The sequence below is a fragment of the Schistocerca cancellata genome, chromosome 4 (assembly GCF_023864275.1).
Source record: "Schistocerca cancellata isolate TAMUIC-IGC-003103 chromosome 4, iqSchCanc2.1, whole genome shotgun sequence".
NCBI lineage: Eukaryota > Metazoa > Arthropoda > Insecta > Orthoptera > Acrididae > Schistocerca > Schistocerca cancellata.
The window spans coordinates 7,711,328-7,723,712 of NC_064629.1; the positions used below are offsets into that span (position 1 = coordinate 7,711,328).

Sequence of the window (12,385 nt, forward strand, 5' to 3'; positions counted from 1 at the left end):
GGAGGGCGCCACTGGTAGCGATGTGGGCTTCCTCGCCTCGCCTCGCCTCGCCTCACACCAGGTGTCTGCGTAGTTTGCAGTGCATTCGCACCATTCCTATCCCTGTCCCTGTCCCCGTCCCGACTTGTCCCGACTTTGCTCGACTGCCGCTCGCTGCCGCTCGGGTCGTGGTCCATATGACAGCGCAAGCACGACAAACGTCTGCGGGACGAGACGAGACGACTAAGGAATACATTCGTGGTTACAAATCAAATTTGGAACTCTACACTCCTACACAACAATAGGCGGTGACGTATTTCAGAAATCACCTGCCGATTCGTACTGTTTTGTCGTTTTCAAAGTCTCCTTGGCAAACTTGGTTAGCACATTCTCCCTCAAACTGAGTTAATTACTGCATTTTCGTACCATTACAGTAGTTTAAAAGGCTTACGGAAGCATTTTTGTCACAACAGAAAGGTAGTTTGAAAATTTGGCTGGTGACATAACAAAAAAACAAAAGGAAGGGAGCCAACAGCACCCGGGTTTCCCAGGCGGTCACCCATCCAAGTACTAGCCGGGCCCGATGATGCTTAACTTCGGTGATCGGACGAGAACCGGTGTATTCATCATGGTATGGCCGTTGGCGCTCATCTAATGTAGGAGCACGGCAGAATTCGCGTTCGGCTTTTCTCCCAACACACAAAATGTTAGTTTTCGGCCGCATTTGACGAAAGCGCTTCCTTCCGCAACCGCCAGTTCCTCGAGGACGGCGCGGGGAGGCGCGCCCGGCGTCCCAGCAGAGCGACGGCCGAATTGGCAGGCGCACCGCCGCGTGTGTGAGACGCACTGCTGCTCGTTGCACCCCCTGTCATTCGCTGGGCGCGTGCAGCCTTCGACACTAGCGGAGGACGCATCTTGTCCCTGGTGTTCAGCGGAGGGCCTGTGCGGGGTGTGGCAGTGTCGTGCTGGAGGGCGCCACTGGTAGCGATGTGGGTTTCCTCGCCTCGCCTCGCCTCGCCTCGCCTCACACCAGGTGTCTGCGTAGTTTGCAGTGCATTCGCACCATACCTATCCCTGTCCCTGTCCCCGTCCCGACTTGTCCCGACTTTGCTCGACTGCCGCTCGCTGCCGCTCGGGTCGTGGTCCATATGACAGCGCAAGCACGACAAACGTCTGCGGGACGATACGAGACGACTATGGAATACATTCGTGGTTACAAATCAAATTTGGAACTCTACACTCCTACACAACAATAGGCGGTGACGTATTTCAGAAATCACCTGCCGATTCGTACTGTTTTGTCGTTTTCAAAGTCTTCTTGGCAAACTTGGTTAGCACATTCTCCCTCAAACTGAGTTAATTACTGCATTTTCGTACCATTACAGTAGTTTAAAAGGCTTAAGGAAACATCTTATTCACAACAGAAAGGTAGTTTGAAAATTGGGCTGGCGACATAACAAAAAAACAAAAGGAAGGGAGCCAACAGCACCCGGGTTTCCCAGGCGGTCACCCATCCAAGTACTAGCCGGGCCCGATGATGCTTAACTTCGGTGATCGGACGAGAACCGGTGTATTCATCATGGTATGGCCGTTGGCGCTCATCTAACGTAGGAGCACGGCAGAATTCGCGTTCGGCTCTTCTCCCAACACACAAAATGTTAGTTTTCGGCCGCATTTGACGAAAGCGCTTCCTTCCGCAACCGCCAGTTCCTCGAGGACGGCGCGGGGAGGCGCGCCCGGCGTCCCAGCAGAGTGACGGCCGAATTGGCGGGCGCACCGCCGCGTGTGTGAGACGCACTGCTGCTCGTTGCCCCCCCTGTCATTCGCTGGGCGCGTGCAGCCTTCGACACTAGCGGAGGACGCATCTTGTCCCTGGTGTTCAGCGGAGGGCCTGTGCGGGGTGCGGCAGTGTCGTGCTGGAGGGCCCACTGGTAGCGATGTGGGCTTCCTCGCCTCGCCTCGCCTCGCCTCGCCTCACACCAGGTGTCTGCGTAGTTTGCAGTGCATTCGCACCATTCCTATCCCTGTCCCTGTCCCCGTCCCGACTTGTCCCGACTTTGCTCGACTGCCGCTCGCTGCCGCTCGGGTCGTGGTCCATATGACAGCGCAAGCACGACAAACGTCTGCGGGACGAGACGAGACGAGACGAGACGAGACGACTAAGGAATAAATTCGTGGTTACAAATCAAATTTGGAACTCTACACTCCTACACAACAATAGGCGGTGACGTATTTCAGAAATCACCTGCCGATTCGTACTGTTTTGTCGTTTTCAAAGTCTTCTTGGCAAACTTGGTTAGCACATTCTCCCTCAAACTGAGTTAATTACTGCATTTTCGTACCATTACAGTAGTTTAAAAGGCTTAAGGAAGCATCTTTGTCACAACAGAAAGGTAGTTTGAAAATTGGGCTGGCGACATAACAAAAAAACAAAAGGAAGGGAGCCAACAGCACCCGGGTTTCCCAGGCGGTCACCCATCCAAGTACTAGCCGGGCCCGATGATGCTTAACTTCGGTGATCGGACGAGAACCGGTGTATTCATCACGGTATGGCCGTTGGCGCTCATCTAATGTAGGAGCACGGCAGAATTCGCGTTCGGCGTTTCTCCCAACACACAAAATGTTAGTTTTCGGCCGCATTTGACGAAAGCGCTTCCTTCCGCAACCGCCAGTTCCCCGAAGAAGGCGCGGGGAGACGCGCCCGGGGTCCCAGCAGAGCGACGGCCGAATTGGCGGGCGCACCGCCGCGTGTGTGAGACGCACTGCTGCTCGTTGCACCCCCTGTCATTCGCTGGGCGCGTGCAGCCTTCGACACTAGCGGAGGACGCATCTTGTCCCTGGTGTTCAGCGGAGGGCCTGTGCGGGGTGTGGCAGTGTCGTGCTGGAGGGCGCCACTGGTAGCGATGTGGGTTTCCTCGCCTCGCCTCGCCTCGCCTCGCCTCACACCAGGTGTCTGCGTAGTTTGCAGTGCATTCGCACCATTCCTATCCCTGTCCCTGTCCCCGTCCCGACTTGTCTTGGCTTTGCTCGACTGCCGCTCGCTGCCGCTCGGGTCGTGGTCCATATGACAGCGCAAGCACGACAAACGTCTGCGGGACGAGACGAGACGACTAAGGAATACATTCGTGGTTACAAATCAAATTTGGAACTCTACACTCCTACACAACAATAGGCGGTGACGTATTTCAGAAATCACCTGCCGATTCGTACTGTTTTGTCGTTTTCAAAGTCTTCTTGGCAAACTTGGTTAGCACATTCTCCCTCAAACTGAGTTAATTACTGCATTTTCGTACCATTACAGTAGTTTAAAAGGCTTAAGGAAACATCTTATTCACAACAGAAAGGTAGTTTGAAAATTGGGCTGGCGACATAACAAAAAAACAAAAGGAAGGGAGCCAACAGCACCCGGGTTTCCCAGGCGGTCACCCATCCAAGTACTAGCCGGGCCCGATGATGCTTAACTTCGGTGATCGGACGAGAACCGGTGTATTCATCATGGTATGGCCTTTGGCGCTCATCTAATGTAGGAGCACGGCAGAATTCGCGTTCGGCTTTTCTCCCAACACACTAAATGTTAGTTTTTGGCCGCATTTGACGAAAGCGCTTCCTTCCGCAACCGCCAGTTCCTCGAGGACGGCGCGGGGAGGCGCGCCCGGCGTCCCAGCAGAGCGACGGCCGAATTGGCGGGCGCACCGCCGCGTGTGTTAGACGCACTGCTGCTCGTTGCACCCCCTGTCATTCGCTGGGCGCGTGCAGCCTTCGACACTAGCGGAGGACGCATCTTGTCCCTGGTGTTCAGCGGAGGGCCTGTGCGGGGTGTGGCAGTGTCGTGCTGGAGGGCGCCACTGGTAGCGATGTGGGCTTCCTCGCCTCGCCTCACACCAGGTGTCTGCGTAGTTTGCAGTGCATTCGCACCATTCCTATCCCTGTCCCTGTCCCCGTCCGGACTTGTCCCGACTTTGCTCGACTGCCGCTCGCTGCCGCTCGGGTCGTGGCCCATATGACAGCGCAAGCACGACAAACGTCTGCGGGACGAGACGAGACGACTAAGGAATACATTCGTGGTTACAAATCAAATTTGGAACTCTACACTCCTACACAACAATAGGCGGTGACGTATTTCAGAAATCACCTGCCGATTCGTACTGTTTTGTCGTTTTCAAAGTCTTCTTGGCAAACTTGGTTAGCACATTCTCCCTCAAACTGAGTTAATTACTGCATTTTCGTACCATTACAGTAGTTTAAAAGGCTTAAGGAAGCATCTTTGTCACAACAGAAAGGTAGTTTGAAAATTGGGCTGGCGACATAACAAAAAAACAAAAGGAAGGGAGCCAACAGCACCCAGGTTTCCCAGGCGGTCACCCATCCAAGTACTAGCCGGGCCCGATAATGCTTAACTTCGGTGATCGGACGAGAACCGGTGTATTCATCATGGTATGGCCGTTGGCGCTCATCTAATGTAGGAGCACGGCAGAATTCGCGTTCGGCTTTTCTCCCAACACACAAAATGTTAGTTTTCGGCCGCATTTGACGAAAGCGCTTCCTTCCGCAACCGCCAGTTCCTCGAGGACGGCGCGGGGAGGCGCGGCCGGCGTCCCAGCAGAGTGACGGCCGAAATGGAGGGCGCACCGCCGCGTGTGTGAGACGCACTGCTGCTCGTTGCACCCCCTGTCATTCGCTGGGCGCGTGCAGCCTTCGACACTAGCGGAGGACGCATCTTGTCCCGGGTGTTCAGCGGAGGGCCTGTGCAGGGTGCGGCAGTGTCGTGCTGGAGGGCCCACTGGTAGCAATGTGGGCTTCCTCGCCTCGCCTCGCCTCGCCTCACACCTGGTGTCTGCGTAGTTTGCAGTGCATTTGCACCATTCCTATCCCTGTCCCTGTCCCCGTCCCGACTTGTCCCGACTTAGCTCGACTGCCGCTCGCTGCCGCTCGGGCCGTGGTCCATATCACAGCGCAAGCACGACAAACGTCTGCGGGACGAGACGAGACGAGACGCGACGAGACGACTAAGGAATAAATTCGTGGTTACAAATCAAATTTGGAACTCTACACTCCTACACAACAATAGGCGGTGACGTATTTCAGAAATCACCTGCAGATTCGTACTGTTTTGTCGTTATCAAAGTCTTCTTGGCAAACTTGGTTAGCACATTCTCCCTCAATCTGAGTTAATTACTGCATTTTCGTACCATTACAGTAGTTTAAAAGGCTTAAGGAAGCATCTTTGTCACAACAGACAGGTAGTTTGAAAATTGGGCTGGCGACATAACAAAAATAAAAAACAGGAAGGGAGCCAACAGCACCCGGGTTTCCCAGGCGGTCACCCATCCAAGTACTAGCCGGGCCCGATGATGCTTAACTTCGGTGATCGTACGAGAACCGGTGTATTCATCATGGTATGGCCGTTGGCGCTCATCTAACGTAGGAGCACGGCAGAATTCGCGTTCAGCTCTTCTCCCAACACACAAAATGTTAGTTTTCGGCCGCATTTGACGAAAGCGCTTCCTTCCGCAACCGCCAGTTCCTCGAGGACGGCGCGGGGAGGCGCGCCCGGCGTCCCAGCAGAGTGACGGCCGAATTGGCGGGCGCACCGCCGCGTGTGTGAGACGCACTGCTGCTCGTTGCCCCCCCTGTCATTCGCTGGGCGCGTGCAGCCTTCGACACTAGCGGAGGACGCATCTTGTCCCTGGTGTTCAGCGGAGGGCCTGTGCGGGGTGCGGCAGTGTCGTGCTGGAGGGCCCACTGGTAGCGATGTGGGCTTCCTCGCCTCGCCTCGCCTCGCCTCGCCTCGCCTCGCCACGCCTCACACTTGGTGTCTGCGTAGTTTGCAGTGCATTCGCACCATTCCTATCCCTGTCCCTGTCCCCGTCCCGACTTGTCCCGACTTTGCTCGACTGCAGCTCGCCGCCGCTCGGGTCGTGGTCCATATGACAGCGCAAGCACGACAAACGTCTGCGGGAAGAGACGAGACGACTAAGGAATAAATTCGTGGTTACAAATCAAATTTGGAACTCTACACTCCTACACAACAATAGGCGGTGACGTATTTCAGAAATCACCTGCCGATTCGTACTGTTTTGTCGTTTTCAAAGTCTTCTTGGCAAACTTGGTTAGCACATTCTCCCTCAAACTGAGTTAATTACTGCATTTTCGTACCATTACAGTAGTTTAAAAGGCTTAAGGAAGCATCTTTGTCACAACAGAAAGGTAGTTTGAAAATTGGGCTGGCGATATAAGAAAAAAAAAACAGGAAGGGAGCCAACAGCACCCGGGTTTAACAGGCGGTCACCCATCCAAGTACTAGCCGGGCCCGAAGATGCTTAACTTCGGTGATCGGACGAGAACCGGTGTATTCATCATGGTATGGCCGTTGGCGCTCATCTAATGTAGGAGCACGGCAGGATTCGCGTTCGGCGTTTCTCCCAACACACAAAATGTTAGTTTTCGGCCGCATTTGACGAAAGCGCTTCCTTCCGCAACCGCCAGTTCCTCGAGGACGGCGCGGGGAGGCGCGCCCGGCGTCCCAGCAGAGTGACGGCCGAATTGGCGGGCGCACCGCCGCGTGTGTGAGACGCACTGCTGCTCGTTGCACCCCCTGTCATTCGCTGGGCGCGTGCAGCCTTCGACACTAGCGGAGGACGCATCTTGTCCCTGGTGTTCAGCGGAGGGCCTGTGCGGGGTGCGGCAGTGTCGTGCTGGAGGGCCCACTGGTAGCGATGTGGGCTTCCTCGCCTCGCCTCGCCTCGCCTCGCCTCGCCTCACACCAGGTGTCTGCGTAGTTTGCAGTGCATTCGCACCATTCCTATCCCTGTCCCTGTCCCCGTCCCGACTTGTCCCGACTTTGCTCGACTGCCGCTCGCTGCCGCTCGGGTCGTGGTCCATATGACAGCGCAAGCACGACAAACGTCTGCGGGACGAGACGAGACGAGACGAGACGAGACGACTAAGGAATAAATTCGTGGTTACAAATCAAATTTGGAACTCTACACTCCTACACAACAATAGGCGGTGACGTATTTCAGAAACCACCTGCCGATTCGTACTGTTTTGTCGTTTTCAAAGTCTTCTTGGCAACCTTGGTTAGCACATTCTCCCTCAAACTGAGTTAATTACTGCATTTTCGTACCATTACAGTAGTTGACAAGGCTTAAGGAAGCATCTTTGTCACAACAGAAAGGTAGTTTGAAAATTGGGCTGGCGACATAACAAAAAAAAAAAAAAAAACAGGAAGGGAGCCAACAGCACCCGGGTTTCCTAGGCGGTCACCCATCCAAGTACTAGCCGGGCACGATGATGCTTAACTTCGGTGATCGGACGAGAACAGGTGTATTCATCATGGTATGGCCGTTGGCGCTCATCTAATGTAGGAGCACGGCAGAATTCGCGTTCGGCGTTTCTCCCAACAAACAAGATGTTAGTTTTCGGCCGCATTTGACGAAAGCGCTTCCTTCCGCAACCGCCAGTTCCTCGAGGACGGCGCGGGGAGGCGCGCCCGGCGTCCCAGCAGAGTGACGGCCGAATTGGCGGGCGCACCGCCGCGTGTGTGAGACGCACTGCTGCTCGTTGCACCCCCTGTCATTCGCTGGGCGCGTGCAGCCTTCGACACTAGCGGAGGACGCATCTTGGCCCTTGTGTTCAGCGGAGGGCCTGTGCGGGGTGCGGCAGTGTCGTGCTGGAGGGACCACTGGTAGCGATGTGGGCTTCCTCGCCTCGCTTCGCCTCGCCTCGCCTCGCCTCACACCAGGTGTCTGCGTAGTTTGCAGTGCATTCGCACCATTCCTATCCCTGTCCCTGTCCCCGTCCCGACTTGTCCCGGCTTTGCTCGACTGCCGCTCGCTGCCGCTCGGGTCGTGGTCCATATGACAGCGCAAGCACGACAAACGTCTGCGGGACGAGACGAGACGAGACGAGACGAGACGACTAAGGAATAAATTCGTGGTTACAAATCAAATTTGGAACTCTACACTCCTACACAACAATAGGCGGTGACGTATTTCAGAAATCACCTGCCGATTCGTACTGTTTTGTCGTTTTCAAAGTCTTCTTGGCAACCTTGGTTAACACATTCTCCCTCAAACTGAGTTAATTACTGCATTTTCGTACCATTACAGTAGTTTACAAGGCTTAAGGAAGCATCTTTGTCACAACAGAAAGGTAGTTTGAAAATTGGGCTGGCGACATAACAAAAAAAAAAAAAAAAAAAACAGGATGGGAGCCATCAGCACACGGGTTTCCCAGGCGGTCACCCATCCAAGTACCAGCCGGGCCCGATGATGCTTAACTTCGGTGATCGGACGAGAACCGGTGAATTCATCATGGTATGGCCGTTGGCGCTCATCTAATGTAGGAGCACGGCAGAATTCGCGTTCGGCGTTTCTCCCAACAAACAAAATGTTAGTTTTCGGCCGCATTTGACGAAAGCGCTTCCTTCCGCAACCGCCAGTTCCTCGAGGACGGCGCGGGGAGGCGCGCCCGGCGTCCCAGCAGAGTGACGGCCGAATTGGCGGGCGCACCGCCGCGTGTGTGAGACGCACTGCTGCTCGTTGCACCCCCTGTCATTCGCGCGTGCAGCCTTCGACACTAGCGGAGGACGCATCTTGGCCCTGGTGTTCAGCGGAGGGCCTGTGCGGGGTGCGGCAGTGTCGTGCTGGAGGGCCCACTGGTAGCGATGTGGGCTTCCTCGCCACGCCTCGCCTCGCCTCTCACCAGGTGTCTGCGTAGTTTGCAGTGCATTCGCACCATTCCTATCCCTGTCCCTGTCCCCGTCCCGACTTGTCCCGACTTTGCTCGACTGCCGCTCGCTGCCGCTCGGGTCGTGGTCCATATGACAGCGCAAGCACGACAAACGTCTGCGGGACGAGACGAGACGAGACGAGACGAGACGACTAAGGAATACATTCGTGGTTACAAATCAAATTTGGAACTCTACACTCCTACACAACAATAGGCGGTGACGTATTTCAGAAACCACCTGCCGATTCGTACTGTTTTGTCGTTTTCAAAGTCTTCTTGGCAACCTTGGTTAGCACATTCTCCCTCAAACTGAGTTAATTACTGCATTTTCGTACCATTACAGTAGTTTACAAGGCTTAAGGAAGCATCTTTGTCACAACAGAAAGGTAGTTTGAAAATTGGGCTGGCGACATAACAAAAAAAAAAAAAAACAGGAAGGGAGCCAACAGCACCCGGGTTTCCTAGGCGGTCACCCATCCAAGTACTAGCCGGGCACGATGATGGTTAACTTCGGTGATCGGACGAGAACAGGTGTATTCATCATGGTATGGCCGTTGGCGCTCATCTAATGTAGGAGCACGGCAGAATTCGCGTTCGGCGTTTCTCCCAACAAACAAAATGTTAGTTTTCGGCCGCATTTGACGAAAGCGCTTCCTTCCGCAACCGCCAGTTCCTCGAGGACGGCGCGGGGAGGCGCGCCCGGCGTCCCAGCAGAGTGACGGCCGAATTGGCGGGCGCACCGCCGCGTGTGTGAGACGCACTGCTGCTCGTTGCACCCCCTGTCATTCGCTGGGCGCGTGCAGCCTTCGACACTAGCGGAGGACGCATCTTGGCCCTTGTGTTCAGCGGAGGGCCTGTGCGGGGTGCGGCAGTGTCGTGCTGGAGGGCCCACTGGTAGCGATGTGGGCTTCCTCGCCTCGCCTCGTCCCGCCTCGCCTCGCCTCACACCAGGTGTCTGCGTAGTTTGCAGTGCATTCGCACCATTCCTATCCCTGTCCCTGTCCCCGTCCCGACTTGTCCCGCCTTTGCTCGACGCAAGCATGACAAATGTCTGCGGGACGAGACGAGACGACTAAGGAAAACATTCGTGGTTACAAATCAAATTTGGAACTCTACACTCCTACACAACAATAGGCGGTGACGTATTTCAGAAATCACCTGCCGATTCGTACTGTTTTGTCGTTTTCAAAGTCTTCTTGGCAAACTTGGTTAGCACATTCTCCCTCAAACTGAGTTAATTACTGCATTTTCGTACCATTACAGTAGTTTAAAAGGCTTAAGGAAGCATCTTTGTCACAACAGAAAGGTAGTTTGAAAATTGGGCTGGCGACATAACAAAAAAACAAAAGGAAGGGAGCCAACAGCACCCGGGTTTCCCAGGCGGTCACCCATCCAAGTACTAGCCGGGCCCGATGATGCTTAACTTCGGTGATCGGACGAGAACCGGTGTATTCATCATGGTATGGCCGTTGGCGCTCATCTAATGTAGGAGCACGGCAGAATTCGCGTTCGGCTTTTCTCCCAACACACAAAATGTTAGTTTTCGGCCGCATTTGACGAAAGCGCTTCCTTCCGCAACCGCCAGTTCCTCGAGGACGGCGCGGGGAGGCGCGCCCGGCGTCCCAGCAGAGCGACGGCCGAATTGGCGGGCGCACCGCCGCGTGTGTGAGACGCTTTGCTGCTCGTTGCACCCCCTGTCATTCGCTGGGCGCCTGCAGCCTTCGACACTAGCGGAGGACGCATCTTGTCCCTGGTGTTCAGCGAAGGGCCTGTGCGGGGTGTGGCAGTGTCGTGCTGGAGGGCGCCACTGGTAGCGATGTGGGCTTCCACGCCTCGCCTCACACCAGGTGTCTGCGTAGTTTGCAGTGCATTCGCACCATTCCTATCCCTGTCCCTGTCCCCGTCCCGACTTGTCCCGACTTTGCTCGACTGCCGCTCGCTGCCGCTCGGGTCGTGGTCCATATGACAGCGCAAGCACGACAAACGTCTGCGGGACGAGACGAGACGACTAAGGAATACATTCGTGGTTACAAATCAAATTTGGAACTCTACACTCCTACACAACAATAGGCGGTGACGTATTTCAGAAATCACCTGCCGATTCGTACTGTTTTGTCGTTTTCAAAGTCTTCTTGGCAAACTTGGTTAGCACATTCTCCCTCAAACTGAGTTAATTACTGCATTTTCGTACCATTACAGTAGTTTAAAAGGCTTAAGGAAGCATCTTTGTCACAACAGAAAGGTAGTTTGAAAATTGGGCTGGCGACATAACAAAAAAACAAAAGGAAGGGAGCCAACAGCACCCGGGTTTCCCAGGCGGTCACCCATCCAAGTACTAGCCGGGCCCGATGATGCTTAACTTCGGTGATCGGACGAGAACCGGTGTATTCATCATGGTATGGCCGTTGGCGCTCATCTAATGTAGGAGCACGGCAGAATTCGCGTTCGGCTTTTCTCCCAACACACAAAATGTTAGTTTTCGGCCGCATTTGACGAAAGCGCTTCCTTCCGCAACCGCCAGTTCCTCGAGGACGGCGCGGGGAGGCGCGCCCGGCGTCCCAGCAGAGCGACGGCCGAATTGGCGGGCGCACCGCCGCGTGTGTGAGACGCACTGCTGCTCGTTGCACCCCCTGTCATTCGCTGGGCGCGTGCAGCCTTCGACACTAGCGGAGGACGCATCTTGTCCCTGGTGTTCAGCGGAGGGCCTGTGCGGGGTGTGGCAGTGTCGTGCTGGAGGGCGCCACTGGTAGCGATGTGGGCTTCCTCGCCTCGCCTCGCCTCGCCTCGCCTCACACCAGGTGTCTGCGTAGTTTGCAGTGCATTCGCACCATTCCTATCCCTGTTCCTGTCCCCGTCCCGACTTGTCCCGACTTTGCTCGACTGCCGCTCGCTGCCGCTCGGGTCGTGGTCCATATGACAGCGCAAGCACGACAAACGTCTGCGGGACGAGACGAGACGACTAAGGAATACATTCGTGGTTACAAATCAAATTTGGAACTCTACACTCCTACACAACAATAGGCGGTGACGTATTTCAGAAATCACCTGCCGATTCGTACTGTTTTGTCGTTTTCAAAGTCTTCTTGGCAAACTTGGTTAGCACATTCTCCCTCAAACTGAGTTAATTACTGCATTTTCGTACCATTACAGTAGTTTAAAAGGCTTAAGGAAGCATCTTTGTCACAACAGAAAGGTAGTTTGAAAATTGGGCTGGCGACATAACAAAAAAACAAAAGGAAGGGAGCCAACAGCACCCGGGTTTCCCAGGCGGTCACCCATCCAAGTACTAGCCGGGCCCGATGATGCTTAACTTCGGTGATCGGACGAGAACCGGTGTATTCATCATGGTATGGCCGTTGGCGCTCATCTAATGTAGGAGCACGGCAGAATTCGCGTTCGGCTTTTCTCCCAACACACAAAATGTTAGTTTTCGGCCGCATTTGACGAAAGCGCTTCCTTCCGCAACCGCCAGTTCCTCGAGGACGGCGCGGGGAGGCGCGCCCGGCGTCCCAGCAGAGCGACGGCCGAATTGGCGGGCGCACCGCCGCGTGTGTGAGACGCACTGCTGCTCGTTGCACCCCCTGTCATTCGCTGGGCGCGTGCAGCCTTCGACTCTAGCGGAGGACGCATCTTGTCCCTGGTGTTCAGCGGAGGGCTTGTGCGGGGTGTGGCA

The 12,385-nt window shown here is 55.1% G+C and overlaps 13 non-coding genes across 13 annotated transcripts; all 13 read right to left on the bottom strand.

The window, feature by feature from the left end:
- Window positions 1-505: 505 nt before the first annotated feature.
- On the bottom strand, window positions 506-624 carry LOC126185442 (5S ribosomal RNA). The gene has a single exon (XR_007537183.1). It is a non-coding gene; the product is annotated as a 5S ribosomal RNA (ribosomal RNA).
- An 832-nt stretch (window positions 625-1,456) lies between these two features.
- Window positions 1,457-1,575, bottom strand: LOC126185453 (5S ribosomal RNA). Its single transcript, XR_007537184.1, has one exon. It is a non-coding gene; the product is annotated as a 5S ribosomal RNA (ribosomal RNA).
- Window positions 1,576-2,421: 846 nt separating this feature from the next.
- Window positions 2,422-2,540, bottom strand: LOC126186244 (5S ribosomal RNA). The gene has a single exon (XR_007537345.1). It is a non-coding gene; the product is annotated as a 5S ribosomal RNA (ribosomal RNA).
- An 832-nt stretch (window positions 2,541-3,372) lies between these two features.
- LOC126186505 (5S ribosomal RNA) lies at window positions 3,373-3,491 on the bottom strand. Its single transcript, XR_007537596.1, has one exon. It is a non-coding gene; the product is annotated as a 5S ribosomal RNA (ribosomal RNA).
- An 817-nt stretch (window positions 3,492-4,308) lies between these two features.
- Window positions 4,309-4,427, bottom strand: LOC126186418 (5S ribosomal RNA). The gene has a single exon (XR_007537512.1). It is a non-coding gene; the product is annotated as a 5S ribosomal RNA (ribosomal RNA).
- An 843-nt stretch (window positions 4,428-5,270) lies between these two features.
- On the bottom strand, window positions 5,271-5,389 carry LOC126186287 (5S ribosomal RNA). The gene has a single exon (XR_007537386.1). It is a non-coding gene; the product is annotated as a 5S ribosomal RNA (ribosomal RNA).
- Window positions 5,390-6,235: 846 nt separating this feature from the next.
- On the bottom strand, window positions 6,236-6,354 carry LOC126185328 (5S ribosomal RNA). The gene has a single exon (XR_007537088.1). It is a non-coding gene; the product is annotated as a 5S ribosomal RNA (ribosomal RNA).
- Window positions 6,355-7,212: 858 nt separating this feature from the next.
- On the bottom strand, window positions 7,213-7,331 carry LOC126185380 (5S ribosomal RNA). Its single transcript, XR_007537137.1, has one exon. It is a non-coding gene; the product is annotated as a 5S ribosomal RNA (ribosomal RNA).
- An 861-nt stretch (window positions 7,332-8,192) lies between these two features.
- Window positions 8,193-8,311, bottom strand: LOC126185404 (5S ribosomal RNA). The gene has a single exon (XR_007537160.1). It is a non-coding gene; the product is annotated as a 5S ribosomal RNA (ribosomal RNA).
- An 841-nt stretch (window positions 8,312-9,152) lies between these two features.
- LOC126185414 (5S ribosomal RNA) lies at window positions 9,153-9,271 on the bottom strand. The gene has a single exon (XR_007537169.1). It is a non-coding gene; the product is annotated as a 5S ribosomal RNA (ribosomal RNA).
- Window positions 9,272-10,067: 796 nt separating this feature from the next.
- Window positions 10,068-10,186, bottom strand: LOC126185465 (5S ribosomal RNA). The gene has a single exon (XR_007537185.1). It is a non-coding gene; the product is annotated as a 5S ribosomal RNA (ribosomal RNA).
- An 817-nt stretch (window positions 10,187-11,003) lies between these two features.
- Window positions 11,004-11,122, bottom strand: LOC126185477 (5S ribosomal RNA). Its single transcript, XR_007537186.1, has one exon. It is a non-coding gene; the product is annotated as a 5S ribosomal RNA (ribosomal RNA).
- Window positions 11,123-11,954: 832 nt separating this feature from the next.
- On the bottom strand, window positions 11,955-12,073 carry LOC126185488 (5S ribosomal RNA). The gene has a single exon (XR_007537188.1). It is a non-coding gene; the product is annotated as a 5S ribosomal RNA (ribosomal RNA).
- Between the last annotated feature and the right edge of the window lie 312 nt (window positions 12,074-12,385).